Source organism: Triturus cristatus, chromosome 5_2 (genome assembly GCF_964204655.1).
Source record: "Triturus cristatus chromosome 5_2, aTriCri1.1, whole genome shotgun sequence".
Classification (NCBI taxonomy): Eukaryota; Metazoa; Chordata; class Amphibia; order Caudata; family Salamandridae; genus Triturus; species Triturus cristatus.
In genome coordinates, this window is record NC_140588.1 from 237,584,741 (window position 1) to 237,609,707 (window position 24,967).

Sequence of the window (24,967 nt, forward strand, 5' to 3'; positions counted from 1 at the left end):
CCTGGTTTACAGCGTAAGCAGCTGCGCAGTCAATTGCCTAACCCCGATGAGAAAAAGGTAATAGACAGCATGGCGCGTAGATGGATTGTTTTCCCTTCATTGTATGATGTGGAATCAGTGGTCAACGTTTTCCATCAGTGGGATGCCCCAAAACAGAGATATGTGTTTGAGAAAATGTGCGAAATTCTCTGTGAAGAATTGGAAGATAGTGGTAAAAATCCGAGCCCGCAGGAGTTGTGTAGAGTGAGGTTTGATTTTGGAACTGGTATAATTGTGGACCGCGAGGTAGATAAAGCAGTTGCGGTTGTAGTGTCCTTCAGGAATGATGATTGTCAACAGTCATTGTTTGAACAAGATGTCCTTGTGGGGAAAAAGGTAAAAGCGCGACAATACCCCATGAGAGAAGTTCCCCCGGTATGGAAGGAAGCAGTTGCAGCTGATGCTGGTGCCGGTATCGCCGCTGTGCCAGCGCATTTCCAGCGTGTTTGGGTGCATGTTCCATGAAAGCGCTCTGAGGTGTTAGCACTTAAGCAGTCCTTACCTGATCCCCGTAAAAACCCAGCGGGTTATTATAAAGAGTTGTCACAGACGGCAGGGTCATGCGTTATGAATCTGGCCGACATAGACATGTTGTTTGGTAATGTTGTTCCACAGCCTCTATGGGGATCAATTCGTAATGTAGATCACGATGCAGAACTAGGGGATACATGGGCTAACATTATTGCTGCTGATGCTAGACAAACTGGTGGCGCGAAACCAGAACCTTTAGTAGCTGAACTGCCTGGTAGAATCATCACGTATATGAAGACAATAATGCCCGCGATGCGCGTAAATTGGGACAAGCTATCTGCATGCAAGCAGAAGAAAGATGAGACAGTGTCAGACTTCTTTACTAGGTTTGAAGAAACGTTTATTGACCACAGTGGGCAGGATATGAGTACTGAGGGTGGCCAACGGTTATTTGTGGATAAGTTTGTGCAGAATCTACTTCCTGACCTGTGTAAAAAGTTAAAAGATTCAGAAAGTTCTTGGGCTGTTTCTTCTTCCGCGCAAATACTGGCTACTGCCCAGTATTATGAAAACAGAGATAAAGACGAGAAAGATAGAACAGAAAAGAAAACGAAGGAATTAAAGACAAAGGTCCTTTTACAGCAGGCCTATCCGCCACGTGGAGGTCAGAATAATTATAGGCAACCCCAAGGTGTCTATCACCAACCCCAACAGTTTCAGAACAATCAGCAAATGAACGGGTATTATCAACCACGTGTCCCTGTAGGTCCTAACAAATGTTCATACTGCAAAGAGGAAGGTCATTATAAATATAGTTGCCCTAAATTAATGCAGCGGAACGGTAATGCGTATGGCGTAAGAGGTAGGGGTGGTCAGCAAGCTCCTAGAGGCAGAGGGCGTGGAAATGCTCCACAGAACGCGCGTCCTCTGCCACCTCAAAATACCATCAATAGCTTTGATCAGCAAGCTAACGCGACTAGTAATACGGCCCAGTATTATAATAATGATTATTATGCAGAGGACGGTGATGCAGAAAGTAATGATTACTAGGACAGCCATAGACAGAGAGAGGGAGTTGTTTCAGTGCCAGTGGATCAGAGTGGACCGTATGTTGAGGTAACTACAGCAAATGTAACGGAGCCTTTTCTGCTAGACACTGGTGCTGCAAAGAGTTCAATCATGCATTCAAAACTCCCTGGCGCACCTTTGTCTGGCGATATAAATGTTTCAGTAGGTTTTTCTGGCGCCCCGGTTAGGAACCCGATTTCTAGTCCCATGTCACTTTCTATTGGACCTTGCGAGCTGAAAGTACCCCTGATTCTAACAACAGGTTGTGGTGAGAATTTGCTAGGGTTAGATTTGTTGAAAAGATTACATGCTACACTGTATTGTTCACCGTCAGGGGTACAACTTACATTAGGCAGGAAAGTGATTTCCCCAATGTACTTGTCTAAAAACACAACGCCGCCTGAATTGTCATCCCTTCCGGATGCCCTTTGGGCTACTGGTCCCAATGATGTGGGCCTCTTGGAGATACCGCCATAGGTGGTGACTTTAAAGGCTAATGTCAGACTGCCGCGTATTCCCCAGTACAAAATCTCTAATGAAGGCCAGAAAGCATTGTTAGACATTGTCAGCGACTTGATTAATAAGGGTGTGATTGAAGAGACAAGAGGCAACGTTTGCAATAGTCCGATTTTACCTGTCTTAAAACGAACGGACCCTTCACAGCCACCTGTTTACAGATTTGTGATCGATCTTAGAGAGGTTAATAAAATTGTTGTGCCACAGTTTCCAGTTGTCCCTGATATAACTGCCTTGTTAACAATGATTCCAGCCTCTGCTGCATGGTTTTCAGTGATTGATTTAAAGAATGCTTTCTTTAGTATCCCAATTGCAGAAGAGAGCAGAGACATTTTTGGTTTTAGTCTGGGAGGCCGAAGCTTCCGCTTCAAACGCGCTCCCCAGGGCTACTGTGAAAGTCCATCAATATACAGTCAAGCTTTGAAAGCACAGCTTGATGCACTTGTTTTACCTAGTGGCGCTATCCTGATTCGGTACGTGGACGATTTACTAATTGCCGCGGATACTGAGAAGATCTGTAAAGAAGCCACATTGTCACTGTTGCGCCATTTATCCGCTTTCCATCACAAAGTGTCTCTCTCTAAGCTGCAATATTGTCGACAAGAAGTGACCTACTTAGGTCATCTCTTATCGAAGGAGGGAAGGAAACTGACCCCAGAAAGAATTCAAGCCATTGCACAGTTGAGTGTGCCGAAAACACAGAGAGAAGTACGTGCTTTCTTGGGCATCACTTCATACTGTAGGCATTGGATCCCTAGTTTTTCTTTGTTGGCAAAACCTTTGGTAGCCTCAACATGCAAAGACACACCGAATCCTATCCCATGGTCTGAAGAGTGCCAGAAAAGTTTTGTGGAATTGCGCAATGCATTATGTTCAGCACCTGTGTTGGGCACTCCTGACTATAGCAAACCTTTTACATTGTATGTTCACGAGAAAGATGGATGTGCGTTGTCAGTGTTAACACAGCCTTTTGGCGACAGACCGCGCCCATGCGCATATTTTTCATCCACCTTGGACCCTGTAGCGAGGGCATTGCCAAGCTGTCTGAGAGCGACAGCTGCTGCAGCAATGTCTATCCGACAATCTGCTGGTTTGGTAATGGACATTACATTGATCGTTATGGTTCCACATGCTGTAGACACATTATTAAATAGGACCAAGACACAACACTTGACTAGTGCGCGATTATCAGGCTATGAGCTTACACTGTTAGCAAATCACATACACATAAAGAGATGCAATACGCTGAATCCAGCTACATTGTTGCCAATTCCAGCAGACTCAGATGAGATTGAGCAACATGACTGTCTGTTCAGAACAGAAGAAGAGACGAAAGGGAGAGTAGATCTGAAAGATACTCCCCTGACTGAGTGTGATGGCACTTTATGGGTGGATGGTTCATGTTTCAAACTCCCTAATGGTGACACGACTGCTGCATATGCTATCACGACTTTACACACGGTCGTGGAAACTGCACGAGTGCCACATAATTCGGCCCAAGCAGCGGAATTAATCGCCCTCACGAGAGCGTGTGTGTTATCTGAAGGAATGAGAGTAAATATATACACAGACAGCCAGTACGCCTTTGGCGTGGCTCATAATTTTGGGCGACTGTGGAAGGAGCGCGGGTTCCTGACGTCGCATGGAGCTAAAATTCAGAATGGCAAGTTGGTGAATGATCTCCTTGAGTCACTGACCCTACCGTTGCAAGTTGCGATCATGAAATGCAGTGCGCACAGGAAAGTCACAGATGATGTTGGACGTGGGAATGCGTTTGCTGATGAGACCGCGAAAGAAACAGCACAGAATGTGAAGACTAGAATGTATGTTGCAGGCCCCGCAAGATGGGTTAATGATGTGGGAATGTGTGAGAACACAATAGAGAGTGTGAAGTCGCTTCAAGCTGAAGCCACAGAGAAAGAGTTAAGCAAGTGGAGAGAAAGTATGGGTAAGTTGGATGAGAATGGTTGTTGGATTGATCTGACAGAACATAAGCGATGGTTATTGCCTGATGCATATGTGCTTCCAGTGGTTACTATGGCACATGGAATGGCACATATCAGTACGAAAGGTATATGCAAGTTGTTGGCTCCTGTATGGCAGAATGCCGGGATTCCCAAGTGTGCAGAGAATGTGGTCAAGAATTGCATGGTATGCTTGAAGTACAACCCTGGTAGGGGAACCCCAACTCCAGCTGGTCACTTTGCACCCCCATCATGTCCATTCGAAGTTTTGCAGCTGGACTTTATTCACATGGAAAGATGCAACAACCTGAAATATGTACTGGTGGTTGTTTGTGCTTTCTCAAAATGGATAGAGGCTTATCCTTTGAAAGATAACACTGCCCTATCCACAGCCAAAGCCCTTGTAAAGGAATTTTTCCCTAGGTTTGGGATGCCAAGAATGGTGTGGTGTGATAATGGAAGTGAGTTTGTGGGTAAAGTGATGAAGAATGTATGTGAAGGGCTAGGGATAAAGCAGAAGTTCCATGCTGCAAATCACCCCCAATGAGCTGGACTAGTAGAACGCTACAATGGAGCCTTAAAGCTCAAGCTGGCCAAAATTCAGGCGAGCACCGGTCTTAAATGGCCTGATGCTCTGCCTTTAGCACTCCTGTCCACCAGAATGACCATACACTCACGAGTGGGACTTAGCCCTTACGAGGTCGTTTTTGGCCGTCCGGCCAACGTATGGGGTGTACCGAGGCCTACGAAGTTTAGTGAGATTGAACATCCAGTACTACTCGATTACCTGTATGATTTGACTGTTAAACTGCGTGTTTTGCACCAACAGGTACATGATACTCTTCCCCAAGCTTCTGAACCTCCCGGACACCCCATCAACCCTGGCTCGTGGGTCCTGATCCGAAATTTCCAGCGTAAGAGCAACGACGAGCCTCGCTGGATCGGCCCTCACCTTGTACTTCTGTCGACAAGATCAGCGGTACGAGTAAAAGGGAAGAAACACTGGATCCATGGTACCCACTGCAAAGTAGTCCCCTTGCCTCTGCCATATGACCAGTGGGTCAAGGAGGGTATCGCCGACTCTGAGACAGACACTGTACCTCGTTTTGTACCATTCAGTGACGCACGCATAAGAGGCACAGTTTCAGACCAAGAGAGTGACAATATTCTGCAGGAAGCTGTGCCACCATCAAATCGACTGGACACCACTGAGCCTGAACTTTTGTTTCAAGACCAAACAGCACCTGGCCGTCTCCGCTATAATTTGAGACCAAGGCCCATGGACAAATAAAGATTTCCTTACTATTTCCTTTTTGACATTTTTTGCTCTCCCATCTGAAGGACTTTCTTGATTTTTGTTTTTCGAACCACCATCCGGGTTCTGCCGCAGGGTCGCGGTGCCAAGACTTTGGGGTACAGGCCGAAGACGTTAGGTCAACGGTTCTGGTTGGTCTAGGGCGTTTCCCTGGACTGACAGGCGTGCCCCTTAGCAGAAGACACTCATCCGCCGCGAGCGGCCCGAGTAGAGGATGGAGTTTTTTAAGATGGAGAGACCGATTGAGGAAATGAACTTTAACGCAAGGATGTGTAGAATTGTAAAAAGTAAATGTTTTGTATTTTTGTGCCTTTTTACACTGTGTAGTATCACAATGTTCATCGTAGGATTTGTGTTTTTCTCCGCTCAAAAGCCCATTACACCCACTGAACAGCCTATACCTCTTTCTACCGCCTCCTCTCACTCCTTTCACCCTTTGCCTGAACACGAACAGACCAGACGATCGGAGTTTGTAAATAACTCGTTTATCCAGCTCTTGCACCAGCACCAACTAGTAATGAATACGACCAATTGCTGGGTGTGTGGGTTAATGCCACATACCATTAACAAGGGTATTCCCTACCTGGTGCTGCCGTATAGTTACAATGGATCGTCATGGGCATTCCAGACCATGTTTCTCTATGCTCTAGATACGTACTCCCCTCGCCAACCGCGTTCCATCAGACCTATCACCAATAATAAGGCTTTGATGAAAGGAGTTGCCGATATGAGTAGGGATATCGATGCATACTCATCCATTCCCAAAGAAGAGTTGAGACCTTATGTAGGATGGAACGCGACGGGGTATAGTATTAGTCTGGGTGAAAGACAGCGAAAAATCTCATCTCCAATCTGGGTTGTACCCCACATGGGTCGGTTCTGCTTACAGGGTAATGGTCAGAATCCTAGAGCTCAACTGGGAAGAAGTGACTGTACTGAAACGTACACTTTCCCGTCACAGTTTTCCCCTGCGTTTTTGGCTGCCAAGGGCACATATTTCATCTGTAATGATCGAGCATATACATGGCTGCCCCCTGATTTCTCGGGCACATGTTATATTGCAAACCTGCTACCGCCTACATTTACTGCTGCCTCTGATTATCACAAGACCAGAGTTGTGAGAGGCGTGATTAGTAAGGAGGACACTGCGGGTCAGGAAGCGGGAGACTTCTTCTTGGGTTTCCTGCCGTTTTGGGGACCTATGGTCAATAGTAGGAACCTGAGACAGCTGACTCGTGTGGTTGAATCCACTGTCAATGTAACGGCTGGTGCCCTTGGTAATCTGACAGCTGAGCTCCAAGCGGATCGCCTTATGACTTTACAGAACCGCATGGTTCTAGACGTTATTCTTGCAGACCGCGGTGGGGTATGCAAGGTCATCCAATCCAGTTGCTGCATTTTCATACCAGATAATGCTCCAACAGTGTATCAAGCCATCTCCAAACTCCATAAAATATCTGAATCCATACACGTGGATAAGGGAGATTGGTCACTGGTGGGGTGGTTCTGGGAATTGATATCTGCCTGGGGTTGGAAAGTTCTAATGGTCATTGGAATGATCTTAGCCATTCTTTTCCTGTTCTGTCTGTGTATACAGTGTGCTCCTACGATATGTGGCCTCTGTGCTACCTTATGTGTAAGGAAACCTGTATCGAGGGACGAGCTAAGTAATAGGATGATGCTACAGCAACATCTCCATGACTTCGTGAACATTGACCTAGACTCGGATTAAGATGAGTATAGTGATTGCCTATGTAAGGGCAAAAGGAGGGTCTGTCGTACTTTAATCTCTGGGACCGCGTAGGGAACAGGGCCCTACCCCTGTCTATCTTGGTATTAGCAAACCGCAAATGGTAAATGCGGTATGTACAAGTGCTTTATATATCGTTCTAGCTATGAATGCACTGTGTACACGTTATTCTGCTTCACTACGTGGGTTCCATTTTGGAAGCAGTGGCCATCTTGTCATTGCCCTCACATAGGCTATAATGGAGTAAATACGGGCCTCACAGTACATGGGCTTCTCCTCTGACTTCTCTGTGACCTGGGCAGCTGGCTCTGCTGCCCCGGGTCAAACCGGTCTCACGAGCTCCCCTTCCTCCGTCCACCTGTGATTAGAATCAGGGCTTGACCTGTCATAAAACCCTTTCATTCTACACAATCCTCTGGCTAATCTCTTTCACACCTGCTTGTTCCTGCTTTATGACTTGTTTCCCAAAACAGGAGATGCTCATGTTTATTGGGGGGTCTATTGACATCAAATGTGGGATCTGAACCTTACTGTGTAAATCATTGTGGGCTGGCCGAACTGGAATGTGGGATGGTCATCATGACTCTGCCTTTTCTTTGTAATGTACACTTGTATATTGCCGTATCATAAAACCTAGGAATGTATGCTTGAGGCAGGGAAAAGGGTATTTAAGATGAAGTCCGTTTCTATGATTTTCAGCAGTCTCCTGAGAACATACACGCTGTTGTACTTCTAGGATATCTGTAATTGGTCTGCAGCCAATAAATGAATCTTTGACTTCACCCAGAAGACTCTGTGTTTCTGTAGGTCTGGAACAGGGTGAACCCAGAAGTCATAGGGTGTGTGCCCCTGCACCGCTGGGTCTAAAATACCCAGTACTTCACAGCTGTTCCACTTAGTATTAACTCTGCTTACATCATGACAACAATGTGCAATCATAAAAGAAATACATTTGGAAATATCTGACATTTGTATGGTAACAACTATATGCTATCCACAGTGAAGAATTGGTCAGGCAAACAATTGGACAAAAAGGAAGGGAGGGAAGCAGAGGAGGGAAGAGGGAGATGGATTGCAATATATCTGGTTGGACTATTCCCATGAGGGGCAAGGACAAGACTGATTTCACATGGCTGAATCCAAACTGAGGTGGTATAGTGAGCAAAAGGATGATGGATTCAACCCACATCTCTTGAGTGGGGACAAGTGGTTGAAAAGTTTAGGCACTCCGTCCATCATTTTGTTGTGTTTGCTATGTTCGCCCTAAGTGGCCAATGGTATGCCCAGACGTGGGTCTCTTGCTTGCTGTGCCACTGGATTCAAGCTAGCCTGGCTGATGAGGGGTGATACCCGAAAATGGCCCGAGGATGCTTGTTTCCAATCCAAGGAAGACCTAGCCTGCCAGTTCAGGCTGGACTGTTTCCATGAGGGACAGGGTCAAGACTGATTTGCATACGACTTGGTTCAAACTGGGTTGTCATAGTGAGCAAAACAAGATGGATTAAACCCAGATATCTTGACTGCGGGTGAGTTGTTGAAATGTTTCAGCACTCTGTCCATCATCTTTTAGTGCTTGCTATGTTCGCTCTAAGTGGCCAAGGTTATGGCCAGAAGTGGGTCCCTTGCTAGGTGACCCACTGGATTCAAGCTAGCCTGGCTGATGTGGGTGATACCCCGAAACTGGTCACAGGATGATTGTTTCCGATCCAAGGAAGACCTAGCCTGGCAGTTTGGGCTGGACTGTTCCCATGAGGAACAGTGTCAAGACTGATTTGCATATGGCTGAGTTCAAACTGGGGTGGCATGGTGAGCAAAAGAACAATGGATTAAAGCTGCATCTCTTCCTTGTGGTTGAGTGGTTGAAAAGTTTCAGCACTTCATTATCAGCTTTTTGTGTTTGCTATGTTGGCTTTAAGTGGCCATGGGAGTGCCCAGAGTTGGGTCCCTTGCTCACTGTAGCACTGGATTCAAGCTAGCCTGGCTGATGAGGGGTGATACCCCGAAACGGGTCCAAAGATGCTTTTTTTCCAGTCCAGGGAGGACTTAGCCTAGTAGTTCAGGCTGGACAGTTCCCTTGAGGAACAGGGTCAAGACTGATTTGCATATGGCTGGGTTGAAACTGGGGAGCATAGTGAGCAAAAGAATGATGGAGCTCTTGACTGGGGTTGAGTGGTTGAAAAGATTCAGCACTCCATCCATCATCTTGTTGTGTTAGTATGTTCACTCTAAGTGGCCAAGGGTATGCCCAAACGTGGGCCCCATACTCACTGTGCCACTTGATTCAAGCTAGTCTGGCTGATGAGGAGTGATACACTGAAACTGGTCCCAGGATGCTTGTTTCAGGTCCAGGGAGGACATGGCCTGGCATGTTCGGACTGGACTGTTCTCATGAGGAGCAGGGTCAAGACTGATTTGCATATGGCTGGGTTCAAACTAGGGTGGCATAGTCAGCAAAAGAACAATGCATTAAACCCAGATCTCTTGACTGGGGTTGAGTGGTTAAAAAGTTTCAGCACTCCATCCATCATCTTGTTGTGTTTGCTATGTGCGCTTTAAGTGGCCAAGGGTATGCCCCGATGTGGGTCCCTTGCACGCCCTGCCACTATATTCAAGCTAGCCTGGCTGATGAGGGTGACACCCCGAAACCAGTCCCAGGATGATTTTTTCTGATCCAAGGAAGACCTAGCCTGGCAGTTTTGGTTGGACTGTTCCGATGAGGAACAGTGTCAAGACTGATTTGCATATGACTGGGTTAAAATTTTGGTGGCATAGTAAGCAAAAGAATGATGGATTAAAGACAGAGCTCTTGACTGGGGGAGCCCCTACCTGATTGTAGCCACCAGCTCAGGAGAGCCCGTGGAGCCTGTGTCCTGCTTACCCCCTGGTCACTGTTGCTGCCATCGTTGCCATGCTTGTGGCCCGCGACCCCCAGGAGAATACAGCTCCCAGCCCATCGGCGCCCATCAGCGGCTGGATGAGGCTGGGCTGGACCCACCCCATTGGTTCGGGTCTCTGCAGATCAAAGAAGAGCAACATAGACGGCAAACGGATACCAGTGGCCAACGTATGGGGTGTACCGAGGCCTACGAAGTTTAGTGAGATTGAACATCCAGTACTACTCGATTACCTGTATGATTTGACTGTTAAACTGCGTGTTTTGCACCAACAGGTACATGATACTCTTCCCCAAGCTTCTGAACCTCCCGGACACCCCATCAACCCTGGCTCGTGGGTCCTGATCCGAAATTTCCAGCGTAAGAGCAACGACGAGCCTCGCTGGATCGGCCCTCACCTTGTACTTCTGTCGACAAGATCAGCGGTACGAGTAAAAGGGAAGAAACACTGGATCCATGGTACCCACTGCAAAGTAGTCCCCTTGCCTCTGCCATATGACCAGTGGGTCAAGGAGGGTATCGCCGACTCTGAGACAGACACTGTACCTCGTTTTGTACCATTCAGTGACGCACGCATAAGAGGCACAGTTTCAGACCAAGAGAGTGACAATATTCTGCAGGAAGCTGTGCCACCATCAAATCGACTGGACACCACTGAGCCTGAACTTTTGTTTCAAGACCAAACAGCACCTGGCCGTCTCCGCTATAATTTGAGACCAAGGCCCATGGACAAATAAAGATTTCCTTACTATTTCCTTTTTGACATTTTTTGCTCTCCCATCTGAAGGACTTTCTTGATTTTTGTTTTTCGAACCACCATCCGGGTTCTGCCGCAGGGTCGCGGTGCCAAGACTTTGGGGTACAGGCCGAAGACGTTAGGTCAACGGTTCTGGTTGGTCTAGGGCGTTTCCCTGGACTGACAGGCGTGCCCCTTAGCAGAAGACACTCATCCGCCGCGAGCGGCCCGAGTAGAGGATGGAGTTTTTTAAGATGGAGAGACCGATTGAGGAAATGAACTTTAACGCAAGGATGTGTAGAATTGTAAAAAGTAAATGTTTTGTATTTTTGTGCCTTTTTACACTGTGTAGTATCACAATGTTCATCGTAGGATTTGTGTTTTTCTCCGCTCAAAAGCCCATTACACCCACTGAACAGCCTATACCTCTTTCTACCGCCTCCTCTCACTCCTTTCACCCTTTGCCTGAACACGAACAGACCAGACGATCGGAGTTTGTAAATAACTCGTTTATCCAGCTCTTGCACCAGCACCAACTAGTAATGAATACGACCAATTGCTGGGTGTGTGGGTTAATGCCACATACCATTAACAAGGGTATTCCCTACCTGGTGCTGCCGTATAGTTACAATGGATCGTCATGGGCATTCCAGACCATGTTTCTCTATGCTCTAGATACGTACTCTCCTCGCCAACCGCGTTCCATCAGACCTATCACCAATAATAAGGCTTTGATGAAAGGAGTTGCCGATATGAGTAGGGATATCGATGCATACTCATCCATTCCCAAAGAAGAGTTGAGACCTTATGTAGGATGGAACGCAACGGGGTATAGTATTAGTCTGGGTGAAAGACAGCGAAAAATCTCATCTCCAATCTGGGTTGTACCCCACATGGGTCGGTTCTGCTTACAGGGTAATGGTCAGAATCCTAGAGCTCAACTGGGAAGAAGTGACTGTACTGAAACGTACACTTTCCCGTCACAGTTTTCCCCTGCATTTTTGGCTGCCAAGGGCACATATTTCATCTGTAATGATCGAGCATATACATGGCTGCCCCCTGATTTCTCGGGCACATGTTATATTGCAAACCTGCTACCGCCTACATTTACTGCTGCCTCTGATTATCACAAGACCAGAGTTGTGAGAGGCGTGATTAGTAAGGAGGACACTGCGGGTCAGGAAGCGGGAGACTTCTTCTTGGGTTTCCTGCCATTTTGGGGACCTATGGTCAATAGTAGGAACCTGAGACAGCTGACTCGTGTGGTTGAATCCACTGTCAATGTAACGGCTGGTGCCCTTGGTAATCTGACAGCTGAGCTCCAAGCGGATCGCCTTATGACTTTACAGAACCGCATGGTTCTAGACGTTATTCTTGCAGACCGCGGTGGGGTATGCAAGGTCATCCAATCCAGTTGCTGCATTTTCATACCAGATAATGCTCCAACAGTGTATCAAGCCATCTCCAAACTCCATAAAATATCTGAATCCATACACGTGGATAAGGGAGATTGGTCACTGGTGGGGTGGTTCTGGGAATTGATATCTGCCTGGGGTTGGAAAGTTCTAATGGTCATTGGAATGATCTTAGCCATTCTTTTCCTGTTCTGTCTGTGTATACAGTGTGCTCCTACGATATGTGGCCTCTGTGCTACCTTATGTGTAAGGAAACCTGTATCGAGGGACGAGCTAAGTAATAGGATGATGCTACAGCAACATCTCCATGACTTCGTGAACATTGACCTAGACTCGGATTAAGATGAGTATAGTGATTGCCTATGTAAGGGCAAAAGGAGGGTCTGTCGTACTTTAATCTCTGGGACCGCGTAGGGAACAGGGCCCTACCCCTGTCTATCTTGGTATTAGCAAACCGCAAATGGTAAATGCGGTATGTACAAGTGCTTTATATATCGTTCTAGCTATGAATGCACTGTGTACACGTTATTCTGCTTCACTACGTGGGTTCCATTTTGGAAGCAGTGGCCATCTTGTCATTGCCCTCACATAGGCTATAATGGAGTAAATACGGGCCTCACAGTACATGGGCTTCTCCTCTGACTTCTCTGTGACCTGGGCAGCTGGCTCTGCTGCCCCGGGTCAAACCGGTCTCACGAGCTCCCCTTCCTCCGTCCACCTGTGATTAGAATCAGGGCTTGACCTGTCATAAAACCCTTTCATTCTACACAATCCTCTGGCTAATCTCTTTCACACCTGCTTGTTCCTGCTTTATGACTTGTTTCCCAAAACAGGAGATGCTCATGTTTATTGGGGGGTCTATTGACATCAAATGTGGGATCTGAACCTTACTGTGTAAATCATTGTGGGCTGGCCGAACTGGAATGTGGGATGGTCATCATGACTCTGCCTTTTCTTTGTAATGTACACTTGTATATTGCCGTATCATAAAACCTAGGAATGTATGCTTGAGGCAGGGAAAAGGGTATTTAAGATGAAGTCCGTTTCTATGATTTTCAGCAGTCTCCTGAGTACATACACGCTGTTGTACTTCTAGGATACCTGTAATTGGTCTGCAGCCAATAAATGAATCTTTGACTTCACCCAGAAGACTCTGTGTTTCTGTAGGTCTGGAACAGGGTGAACCCAGAAGTCATAGGGTGTGTGCCCCTGCACCGCTGGGTCTAAAATACCCAGTACTTCACAGCTGTTCCACTTAGTATTAACTCTGCTTACATCATGACAACAATGTGCAATCATAAAAGAAATACATTTGGAAATATCTGACATTTGTATGGTAACAACTATATGCTATCCACCAGTGAAGAATTGGTCAGGCAAACAATTGGACAAAAAGGAAGGGAGGGAAGCAGAGGAGGGAAGAAGGAGATGGATTGCAATATATCTGGTTGGACTATTCCCATGAGGGGCAAGGACAAGACTGATTTCACATGGCTGAATCCAAACTGAGGTGGTATAGTGAGCAAAAGGATGATGGATTCAACCCACATCTCTTGAGTGGGGACAAGTGGTTGAAAAGTTTAGGCACTCCGTCCATCATTTTGTTGTGTTTGCTATGTTCGCCCTAAGTGGCCAATGGTATGCCCAGACGTGGGTCTCTTGCTTGCTGTGCCACTGGATTCAAGCTAGCCTGGCTGATGAGGGGTGATACCCGAAAATGGCCCGAGGATGCTTGTTTCCAATCCAAGGAAGACCTAGCCTGCCAGTTCAGGCTGGACTGTTTCCATGAGGGACAGGGTCAAGACTGATTTGCATACGACTTGGTTCAAACTGGGTTGTCATAGTGAGCAAAACAAGATGGATTAAACCCAGATATCTTGACTGCGGGTGAGTTGTTGAAATGTTTCAGCACTCTGTCCATCATCTTTTAGTGCTTGCTATGTTCGCTCTAAGTGGCCAAGGTTATGGCCAGAAGTGGGTCCCTTGCTAGGTGACCCACTGGATTCAAGCTAGCCTGGCTGATGTGGGTGATACCCCGAAACTGGTCACAGGATGATTGTTTCCGATCCAAGGAAGACCTAGCCTGGCAGTTTGGGCTGGACTGTTCCCATGAGGAACAGTGTCAAGACTGATTTGCATATGGCTGAGTTCAAACTGGGGTGGCATGGTGAGCAAAAGAACAATGGATTAAAGCTGCATCTCTTCCTTGTGGTTGAGTGGTTGAAAAGTTTCAGCACTTCATTATCAGCTTTTTGTGTTTGCTATGTTGGCTTTAAGTGGCCATGGGAGTGCCCAGAGTTGGGTCCCTTGCTCACTGTAGCACTGGATTCAAGCTAGCCTGGCTGATGAGGGGTGATACCCCGAAACGGGTCCAAAGATGCTTTTTTCCAGTCCAGGGAGGACTTAGCCTAGTAGTTCAGGCTGGACAGTTCCCTTGAGGAACAGGGTCAAGACTGATTTGCATATGGCTGGGTTGAAACTGGGGAGCATAGTGAGCAAAAGAATGATGGAGCTCTTGACTGGGGTTGAGTGGTTGAAAAGATTCAGCACTCCATCCATCATCTTGTTGTGTTAGTATGTTCACTCTAAGTGGCCAAGGGTATGCCCAAACGTGGGCCCCATACTCACTGTGCCACTTGATTCAAGCTAGTCTGGCTGATGAGGAGTGATACACTGAAACTGGTCCCAGGATGCTTGTTTCAGGTCCAGGGAGGACATGGCCTGGCATGTTCGGACTGGACTGTTCTCATGAGGAGCAGGGTCAAGACTGATTTGCATATGGCTGGGTTCAAACTAGGGTGGCATAGTCAGCAAAAGAACAATGCATTAAACCCAGATCTCTTGACAGGGGTTGAGTGGTTAAAAAGTTTCAGCACTCCATCCATCATCTTGTTGTGTTTGCTATGTGCGCTTTAAGTGGCCAAGGGTATGCCCCGATGTGGGTCCCTTGCACGCCCTGCCACTATATTCAAGCTAGCCTGGCTGATGAGGGTGACACCCCGAAACCAGTCCCAGGATGATTTTTTCTGATCCAAGGAAGACCTAGCCTGGCAGTTTTGGTTGGACTGTTCCGATGAGGAACAGTGTCAAGACTGATTTGCATATGACTGGGTTAAAATTTTGGTGGCATAGTAAGCAAAAGAATGATGGATTAAAGACAGAGCTCTTGACTGGGGGAGCCCCTACCTGATTGTAGCCACCAGCTCAGGAGAGCCCGTGGAGCCTGTGTCCTGCTTACCCCCTGGTCACTGTTGCTGCCATCGTTGCCATGCTTGTGGCCCGCGACCCCCAGGAGAATACAGCTCCCAGCCCATCGGCGCCCATCAGCGGCTGGATGAGGCTGGGCTGGACCCACCCCATTGGTTCGGGTCTCTGCAGATCAAAGAAGAGCAACATAGACGGCAAACGGATACCAGTGGTACAATACGAAGCCCTGGAGTGGAGCGGAGTTAGTTTATCTTGCATTTGTTTTCCGAATCTTGAACTTTGAGCAGGGAAATAAATACATAGCAATAAGGTCAGAAGAAAAGTGGGGGGCACAAAGCCAACAGCCGAGCCACTTAGTACACTTAGTACTCCCAAGCGCACAACAATTGACAGTTATTTGGCCCGTGCTGTTGTGGTGCTACCTAAGGATATTGAAATAGCGAAGCGGCGCCTGTCCATTATTGCATTAGGCAATAATGGGGAGATTGGAGCTAGTGGAAGTGCCTAAAGTACAACATCTGCAAATGAATTGCTGTGCTCAGATAAGGACCAAGTTGACCAGTCCACAGGAGGCACCAGCGCATCTATCTGTCAGACTCCTACCGTGATCGAATTAGAGCAGGGAATAACACATACCATCCCGGATTTAACTACACCAAGAGTTGCCAAAGCCCTGAATAGGACCCACCAACCAGCTGCAAAACGGAAGGGAAAGTCCCCTGTCGTTCCTAAAACTGCAGCTGAACTCTTTCAAACAGAAGGGGGAGATCAGGGACATAATTCTATGGACTCTCATATTTGGACATTATTTTGGGACAAATTAACATCTGTAATTAGTAACCTAGTAAACCCACTCCAAGAAAGGCTATGTAGGATGGAAGAGGAACTAAAAAAACTCAATATGGGGAGCCAAATGCTACAGGCTGAGAGCCTCAGACCAATAGGTACTGGTCCAAATAGACTCATAGGTGGTCAGCCCCCAAACTCTGAAGGCCTATCTTGCCCCAGAATAAATGGGATGCCGAGTAGAAACATATCAGAGCCTAATAGTAAATCAACCCAGGACTGACATTAGGGTGCAGCATAATAGAGGTCTAAATCAACACCTCCCTAATATTGATATTGGTCTGCCCCCACAAGGCTTAGTCACCATCAATTTGCCACCTGCTTGCTGTCCATATGTGACTGTTTTAGTTATTGTCCCCCCTTTGAAACCAGGGGTTAGGTAAACCACAGAATGTCTGACGAATAAGGTAATCCATTGGCTCAGTAATAGACATTTATTTTCCCCCAGTAGAGCACATGAAATCTTGCTGACAAGGAGAGTAGGGCGGATTGGACCTCTGGAAAAAAACCTTGGGGGTGACTGCGTCATAATTAATTTCAGGAGTCCCAGACCTGCTGGTGGTATCCTTAAAAAGACAGGGGCATTACCGTTGGAAATATCCGACGTGAGTATACTCACATTGGGTTTTTTCTACCATGGTGTATTGAATTTTACAATTGAGAGAGCTACCCAAAGTTTGTACCCGCCCAGTGGCCTGTAATTAGCAATGTTCAACAGATATGAAGTGCTGAGTAGTTTAGACAATAATGAAGGACTTTGCTCCGAATCAAGCTGGGGGGGGGATTCCAGGGACCACCAGTCTGGGTTTGATAAAGGTAATTTTGTAGCCCACCAGACAAGGTGGCAATCCCCGAAAATGTGTTCACTTCCTATGCAGGTACCGTACATCTATGGGTTGGCAGTAGCCAATAACGTTAAGACTGTTGGTGATAAGAACCTTAGTACCCTGGAAAGTGTATCAACCATTTACCTGGCAGAACGTCCCCATAAAGAAGGGTTTGAGTTCGCAACTTGGAACGTGAATGGACTAGCAAATAAGGCTACAAACATTGATTGGGTTAACTCCATTTCTAGCTATGACATTATATATTTACAAGATACCTGGGGGCATATCAACAAGGCGGCGATAAAAAATTATCACGGCTTATGCGGCCGTTTTCGGCCGAAAAGCGGCAATAATTTTATCGCTATATCAGCAAGGTCACGCTATCGCGTGAATCCTTGCCTTAGCGCCCTTTTCCATAATGCCCACCTTTGCATCTCTAATGAGATGCAAAGTGAGTGTTCCGTCCCAAAATAACTGGAGAAATGTCGCTAACCGACATTTCTCCAATTATCAATGGGCACGCTAACAAGCATAGCGATAAGAAAAGAAGCGCTAACCTTGGTTATCGCTACTTTCCTTACGCCTGCTTTTAGTTTGACTTAACCATGATATCCAATGGAAGGTGGATATCATGGCAGAGTCTGCCCTGCCCTATCAGCAAGCTATTGCCAAATGTTGTGCGATTATCGCTGTATTTCCAGCGATAATCACACAATTGGCAACTTGCGCCTGGAATTGTATTGCTTTTGAGATAAGCGTTGCTAATAGCCAGCGATAATTGTCCTAGCGCTAAGTGCGCTTAGCGATAATTATCGCCGGTTGTTGCTGATATGCCCCCTGGTGTTTTAGTCCGATACACGTGGAAGGTAATTCCTCACATTTCCTAGCAGCTATAAGACCACAAGTTGTACGAGCAAAAGGGGGACTACAAATACTTATTTCCAACAAATTTCCATCAATGTCTAAAAGGTTGTATCTGTGGGCCCCCATGCACAAATGATGTGGTTAACTAAAAAGGGGGGAAAAGACCTAATAAGTGTAAATTTTTATAATAATATTTTTGATTCTTCACGAGTTAATGTGGTAACAGCTCTTGATCATGGCCTAGAAACCTTTTTATCTCTAATAAATATGGAGTACGTACTGTTGTGGGCAGGAGACTTTAATTTACAGGCATGCGGAGTATCCAATAACAAGGCATGTGGCCACATATATGAGGATGGAGAGGGAATCGATCACTTTTGCCATAACAACTATGGGGAAGCACTAAATCAGATGATTATGAAATATGATTTTCATCTTCTTAGAGGGGGCTGTGGTCCGAACAGGGATTTAGCGCTAACCTTTAGAGGGAGAAATTTACAATCCACTATAGACCATGTATTAGTATCTGCCCCCACCATCTGCATGTTTGGCAACCTTAGTGTTGTTCCCTTATTATTTAGTGATCATAATCTGTTAAAATTAACCTTTTTCTTTTGGGGCAAAAGGAATGATGTATTTGAGCTAGCAAACCACATTAACCCGGTTAGGACAAATGGTATTAGAATCAAATGGACCGGTGTTGACCCATGCTTAACTATGAGGAAAATAGTTGTTTCTAACTAAAGGTATATATCATACTGTCTCCAGGAGGCAACCATCCCAATATCAGTGACCAAGAATTTCTGTACTATCACAAATTCCATTAAATCAATCTTAACAAAGAGCCCCGGAGCTTTAAGCAACAAAAAAAGGCGTGGTTTGAAGGCGCTTCCACCAAAGCCCTACGGGTCCTAAAGCATGCCCTGTCTAACTCACCACAAAATTTATTAACCATCTAAACCCTACGGCGTGAGTACAAAACAGTTATATCTGCCTGGAAAAAGATACTCAAGGCTAAGGCATGAGAAAACCTGGTTATTTCCGCTAAAACAAAGGCTAATAAACTTTTTCAGGATATAGGAAATGCCCCCTTTCTGAATAGTGATAACATCCCAGAATTTTGTTCTTTTGTCTCTTCAGATAACTGGGTGAAACATTTCTCAGAAATTTTTAACAATAATGGGGAGATGATGAGAGTGTCTGTAGGGGTGACAGAAGAGGGAAGACATCTCCCTCTAAATATTACTAATGAGGAAGTCCACCACGCAATTCAGGCGAGTGCTGGGGGGCTGGACCCAGGACCGGATGGTGTCCCAGCAGATGTGTTTAAATCGGCCCCTATATTATGCGGACCCATCCTAACCCAAGTATTTAATTCTGCCGTTACAGACATAATCCCAAAGACATGGGGAGAATCGATCATCATACCCATACTTAAAAAAGGGGACAAAACAGACCCCAGAAATTATCGCCCAATCTCACTTTTAGATACCGCCTTGAAAGTGATGAGCAGAGTTCTGTTGTTAAGACTTGAGGAATGAACATTAGAGTACTCGGTCTGAAGTCCGGCGTAGTTTAGGTTCAGAAAACGATTAGGGACTATTGAGCAGTGCAGTAACATAGAGTTTAAACGCAAGAAAATTATTTCTTGAAACGCTTGTTATATTTACCGCCATCTGCCTCAAACACTATTGCACATTATGAGGTGGGTCTCCAGTTATTAGAAGATCATTTATTGGCCAGACCACTGGTATTGTGAGACTCAATTTGGAAAATGGAAGAAACAGTTTTTACTAAATCAAATATTTTAGATTGTCTTAATCTGCTGGATGCACTAAAAATTCAGTGGCTGATATATATTAATTCCTCTTTAGAAAATCTGTACAAAATATCGGTATGGTCTAAAATATTGCCCCATACAAAGAAGGAGATTAGAGACTCCTATTTACAACATAGGTCGGATTTGAGATCAAAGGCTGAGAGAAATAAACCTACTTTTGCTTTGTACATATCGCATAATCTAAATGATGGTGCCAATAACTATTTGTCATTTGTGTCCTATGCCCAGCACCGTTTTGTGATACTAAGATTGAGATGCAGCATTGTTCATCACCTTATATCATTTCCAAAAATGAGGACTCATCACATTGCACTTTATGTTGTTTTTTAACTTTTATCAGAATTTTAGATGTTTTTATCTTAAACAGTTGTTTGTTGACCGTAACATTAGGTCACATAAAGTAGCAATGAAATGTATGATGACACTAGGTGACACCCTTGATATGTTACAGTATTACCATGTTCATTTTTAAATCAAATAATGAGTGGAAAAATATCCGAATAGAGTAGAAAAGAATTGAATTGATTTTATTATCTCTGCTGATACTTTTCCTTTAAATAATAATAAAGCCATGCCTAGTCCGAAGCCTATTAATGTGAGAATGTATCCTGATATAAGATAAGAAATGAAAAGTTTTTAATAATTGTGATTGTATCTGTTTTAAAATTGTCTTTGAATTCTAATTTGACTGTAATTTTATGGCTACCTTTCTTGATAGTCGAATAAAGATTTGAACTGAACTGAACTGAATGGGGGTGAGTGGTTGAAAAGATTCAACACTCCGTCCATCATCTTGTTGTGTTAGTATGTTCACTCTAAGTGGCCAATGGTATGCCCAGACGTGGCCCCAATACTCGTTGTGCCACTGGATTCAAGCTAGCCTGGCTGATGAGTAGTGATACACCAAAATTGGTCCCAGGATGCTTGTTTCCCATCCAGTTTGAGCTGGACTGTTCTCATGAGGAGCAGTCTCAAGACTGATTTGCATATGGCTGGGTTTAAACTGGGGTGGTATAGTAAGCAAAAGAACAATGGATTAAGCCCAGATTTCTTTACTGGGCTTGAGTGGTTGAAAGGTTTTAGCATGCTATCCATCATCTTGTTGTGTTTGCTATGTTCACTTTAAGTGGCCAATGGTATGCCCAGAAGTGGGTCTCTTGCATGCTATGCCACTATATTCAAGCAAGCCTGGCTGATGGGAGTGATATCCCGAAACCGGTCCCAGGATGCTTGTTGCCGGTCCAAGGAGGTCCTGGCCTGGCAGTTCGAACTGGACTGTTCCCGTGAGGAGCATGGTCAAGACTGATTTGCTTATGGCTAGGTTCAAACTGGGGTGGCATAGTGAGAAAAGAACGTTGGCTTAAACATAGATCTCTTGACTTGGGGGTGAGTGGTTGAAAAGTTTCAGCACTCCGTCCATCATCTTGTTGTGTTTGCTATGTTCTCTCTAAGTGGCCAAGAGTATGCCGAGATTTGGGTTCCTTGCTCACTGACCCACTGGATTCAAGCTAGCCTAGCGGATGAGGGTGAGACCCCGAAACCAGTCCCAGGATGATTGTTTCAGATCCAAGGAAGCCCTAGCCTGGCAGTTTGGGCTGGACTGTTCCCATGAGGAACAGTGTCAAGACTGATTTGCATATGGCTGAGTTCAAACTGGGGTGACATAGTGAGCAAAAGAACAATGGATTAAAGCCTGATCTCTTGCCTGGGGAAAGGTTTCAGCACTCCATTCATCATCTGGTTGTGTTTGCTATGTTTGCTTCAAGTGGCCAAGGGTATGCCCAGAGTTGGGTCCCTTGCTCCCTGTAGCACTGGATGCTTATTTCCAGTCCAAGGAGGACCTAGCCTGGCTGTTCGAGCTGGACTGTTTCCATGAGGAACAGGGTCAAGACTGATATTCATATGGCTGGGTTAAAATTGGGGTGGTATTGTGAGCAAGAAAACAATGGATTAAACCTAGATCTCTTGACTGTGGGGTAGCCTTCTTTACCATTCCCCTACACCCCGACAGCCAATATCTTTTCTCGTTTTTCTATCGTTGAAGAAGATTTACGAGGTTCAGGCCACCTCTCGGCTATACATAGTCACCCTCCAGCTTCACAAATACAGTGAAGACTGATTTGGACTCCCTAGTGCTGAAGGAAGGTTCGACTCTTATCCAGTACATAGACAATCTGCTACTGGCTTTACCTTCCAGGGATGCTTGTGCAAAAGACACTTTTACCCTCCTGCGCCACCTAGTGCTGAAGGGCTACAAGGTCTCCCAAAGAAATGACAGTTCTGCCTCACGACAGTGAAATACCTGGGCTATGAGTTGTCCGAAGGGACAGGAATATTACTGCCTGACAGAATATCCACCATCACCCACTTTCCCCGACCGCGCACACAAAAGGAGGTCTGAGCTTTCCTGGGGGTGGTGGGATATTGCAGGCACTGGATACCAAATTTCTCTCTGATCACTAAACCACTACAAGCCCTGAGTCACAAGGATGTGCCATATATTGTGCCATGGTCCCAGGAATGTGACAGAGCCTTCCACACACTGAAACATGTGCTAAGTGGCCCACCGGCTTTAGGCCTACCTGATCACAGCAAAGACTTCCACTTGTTCTGCCATTAAAAGGGGGGGTTGCTCACTAGGGGTACTGACACAAAAGCACAGATCTTTCTACCGCCCAATGGAATACTACTCTGTCATTCTAGACCCAGTGGTTTCGGCACTTCCACCTTGCCTTCGAGCAGTTGCGGCAGCAGCCCTCACAGTAGAATGGTTACAAAATATAGTGTTGGCACACCATGGTCCTGCATGTTCCCCACGCAGTGAACACACAACTAACGTCCACTAAGACATAGCATCTGACAAATGCATGCCTTACTAGATAAGAGTTGACACTCAGATAAGGATGACACATTATCATCAAAAGGTGCACCACTTTGAACCCAACTTTCCTTCTGCCCAGATCATGACCTGGATAATTTTGCTGCAGACAATGTTTTTTATGATTGTGCACTAGCTATAGACAGGCTTACCAAAGTGCGCACGGATCTAAAAGACACCCGACTGCCAGATGCTCAAGGAGATTTGTTTGTGGATGGGTTGTGTCTCAGAGATGACAAGGGAACTTAACAGGCATCCTGTGTAGTCGGCACAGCTAACAAATTGTCCGAGGGGGGAGGTTGACAGCTTACAAAAGTGATGAGGGCATGAATCTTGGCTGAAGGAAAAAGAGTAAACATTTACACAGACAGCTAGTATGCCTTCAGGGTGCTCCACAACTTTGGACTGCTGTGGTCAATGAGGGGATTCCTCCACTTCAGCAGGTCAGCAAATACAGCATGCAGAATTGATGAGTAACCTTCTCCAAGCATTGTTATTACCTCAAAAAGTAGCCATAATAAAATGCGCAGCACACAGTTCATTAAAGGACAACGTGTCAAGGGGCAACGCTTCCATTGATGGGGAAGCAAAGAGAACAGCGTTGACAGGCTGCCAGATAACTATGGTACAAATGATTCAGCAGGACAAAGAGATTCAAGTAAAGAACGACTCACTATACTTTGATACTATGCACATTCAGGGACAAGTTGACTACCACGAAAAGGAGGAGTGGGTGAGGGGATAATGTGTGCAAACAAAGGAGGGGTTATGGACAGGACCTAATGATAACATATGTTTGCCTTTATCACTGCTCTCCTCCATGGCCCTACTCTTCCATGGCCCCTCATATGTTGGATGAGATGGCATGATATGCTTGTTTTCACAATGTTTGTACAACTTCAAGTTCCGTCAGACAACAGAAAGTCATTGTAAGCAATGTACTGTCTGTGCACAATACAACACTGGGAAGGGTACACCAACTGCACCTGGCCACTTTCCTCCTCCCCATGGACCTTTTGAAAGTCTCCAAATGGACTTCATTGACATGCCTCCCACTCAAAAGTACAAGTACGTGTTGGTAATTGTTTGCATGTTACGGAAATAGACTGAGGCCTATCCAACAAGATACTGTGATGCATAGACTGTTGCCAAACGCCTTTTGAAAGAACTTATCCCGCACTTTGGGTTACCAGCACTTTTGAGCTCAGACAACCGACCTGCATTAATTTCCCATGTGATAGAGGGAATATGCAAAGGGCTTGGGATCACATAAAAACCGCATTGTGCTTATTACCCACCAGCAGCAGGAACAGTGGAAAAGAAAAATGGGGTGTTGATAAACAAAATAGGGAAGATTTGTGCATCCACTGAACTATTCTTGGAATACACACTGCCATTCGCTCTGTTGGCAATGAGAAGTACCCCAGACAGAGTGACCAAGTTGAGCCCCCATGAGATTTTGTTTGGCTGCCCAATGAACATTCTAGGCCACATGTCCATTGCTCTACTGTTACTATCAGATGACTTACCTTTGTGCTATTTTAAGAAATTAACAGAGACATTGTGTTATCTTCATCGCCAGGTCCTGCAGGCTCTTCCAGAAGCTGCGACACCGCCATCACACAACCTGCAGCCAGATGACTGGGTTTGGATAAAAGCCCACACCAGACATCACTGCCTTCAGCCAAGGTGGAAAGGTCCTTATCAGGAGATCCTGATGACAACCACTGCCATCAAGTGTGAGGGGCTGACCTCCTGGATCCACAGCTCCCACACCAAGAAAGCACCAGGGCCAGAACAAAACGGACAGGCTCCAACTGCACCACCAGCTGCATCTGAAGCATCCGACAGGTATAACCTTTGCTCCAGCAAAGCAGCGACAGTAGGTAACACCTAAAAGAGGCAGCTCCCTCCTGCGCACAGCAGGCCAGGACTCTGGATATCATCTTTTCAAGGATCTTCATGTTTTCTTCAAGTGCCTGCTAATGTCACATACTGGTGACCTCTGACGGTACACCACAGGGGCACCACCGGTTTTCTTTGTAAGTGTTGCTGGTGCCTGCCTCAATAGGAGCGCAGGACCTGTTAGGTAGATACAAAGACTAACTGCTTCCTTCAGAGACTACAAAGTTTTCCAATTCCAAGAACGTTTGACAATGGCTAGGACAATGCCAAGAACAAGGAAAGTGGAAAGAAAGGTGCCAGTGGTGCTGACGGCACTACTGTCCCCAGTTTCAGGAATAATAGTAACTGCACTCGTTGTAATATATGCAAAAGACATTGAAATAACGTTCCTAAATGGCCAGGTGGGAGATGGGAACAACTCACAGATAATAT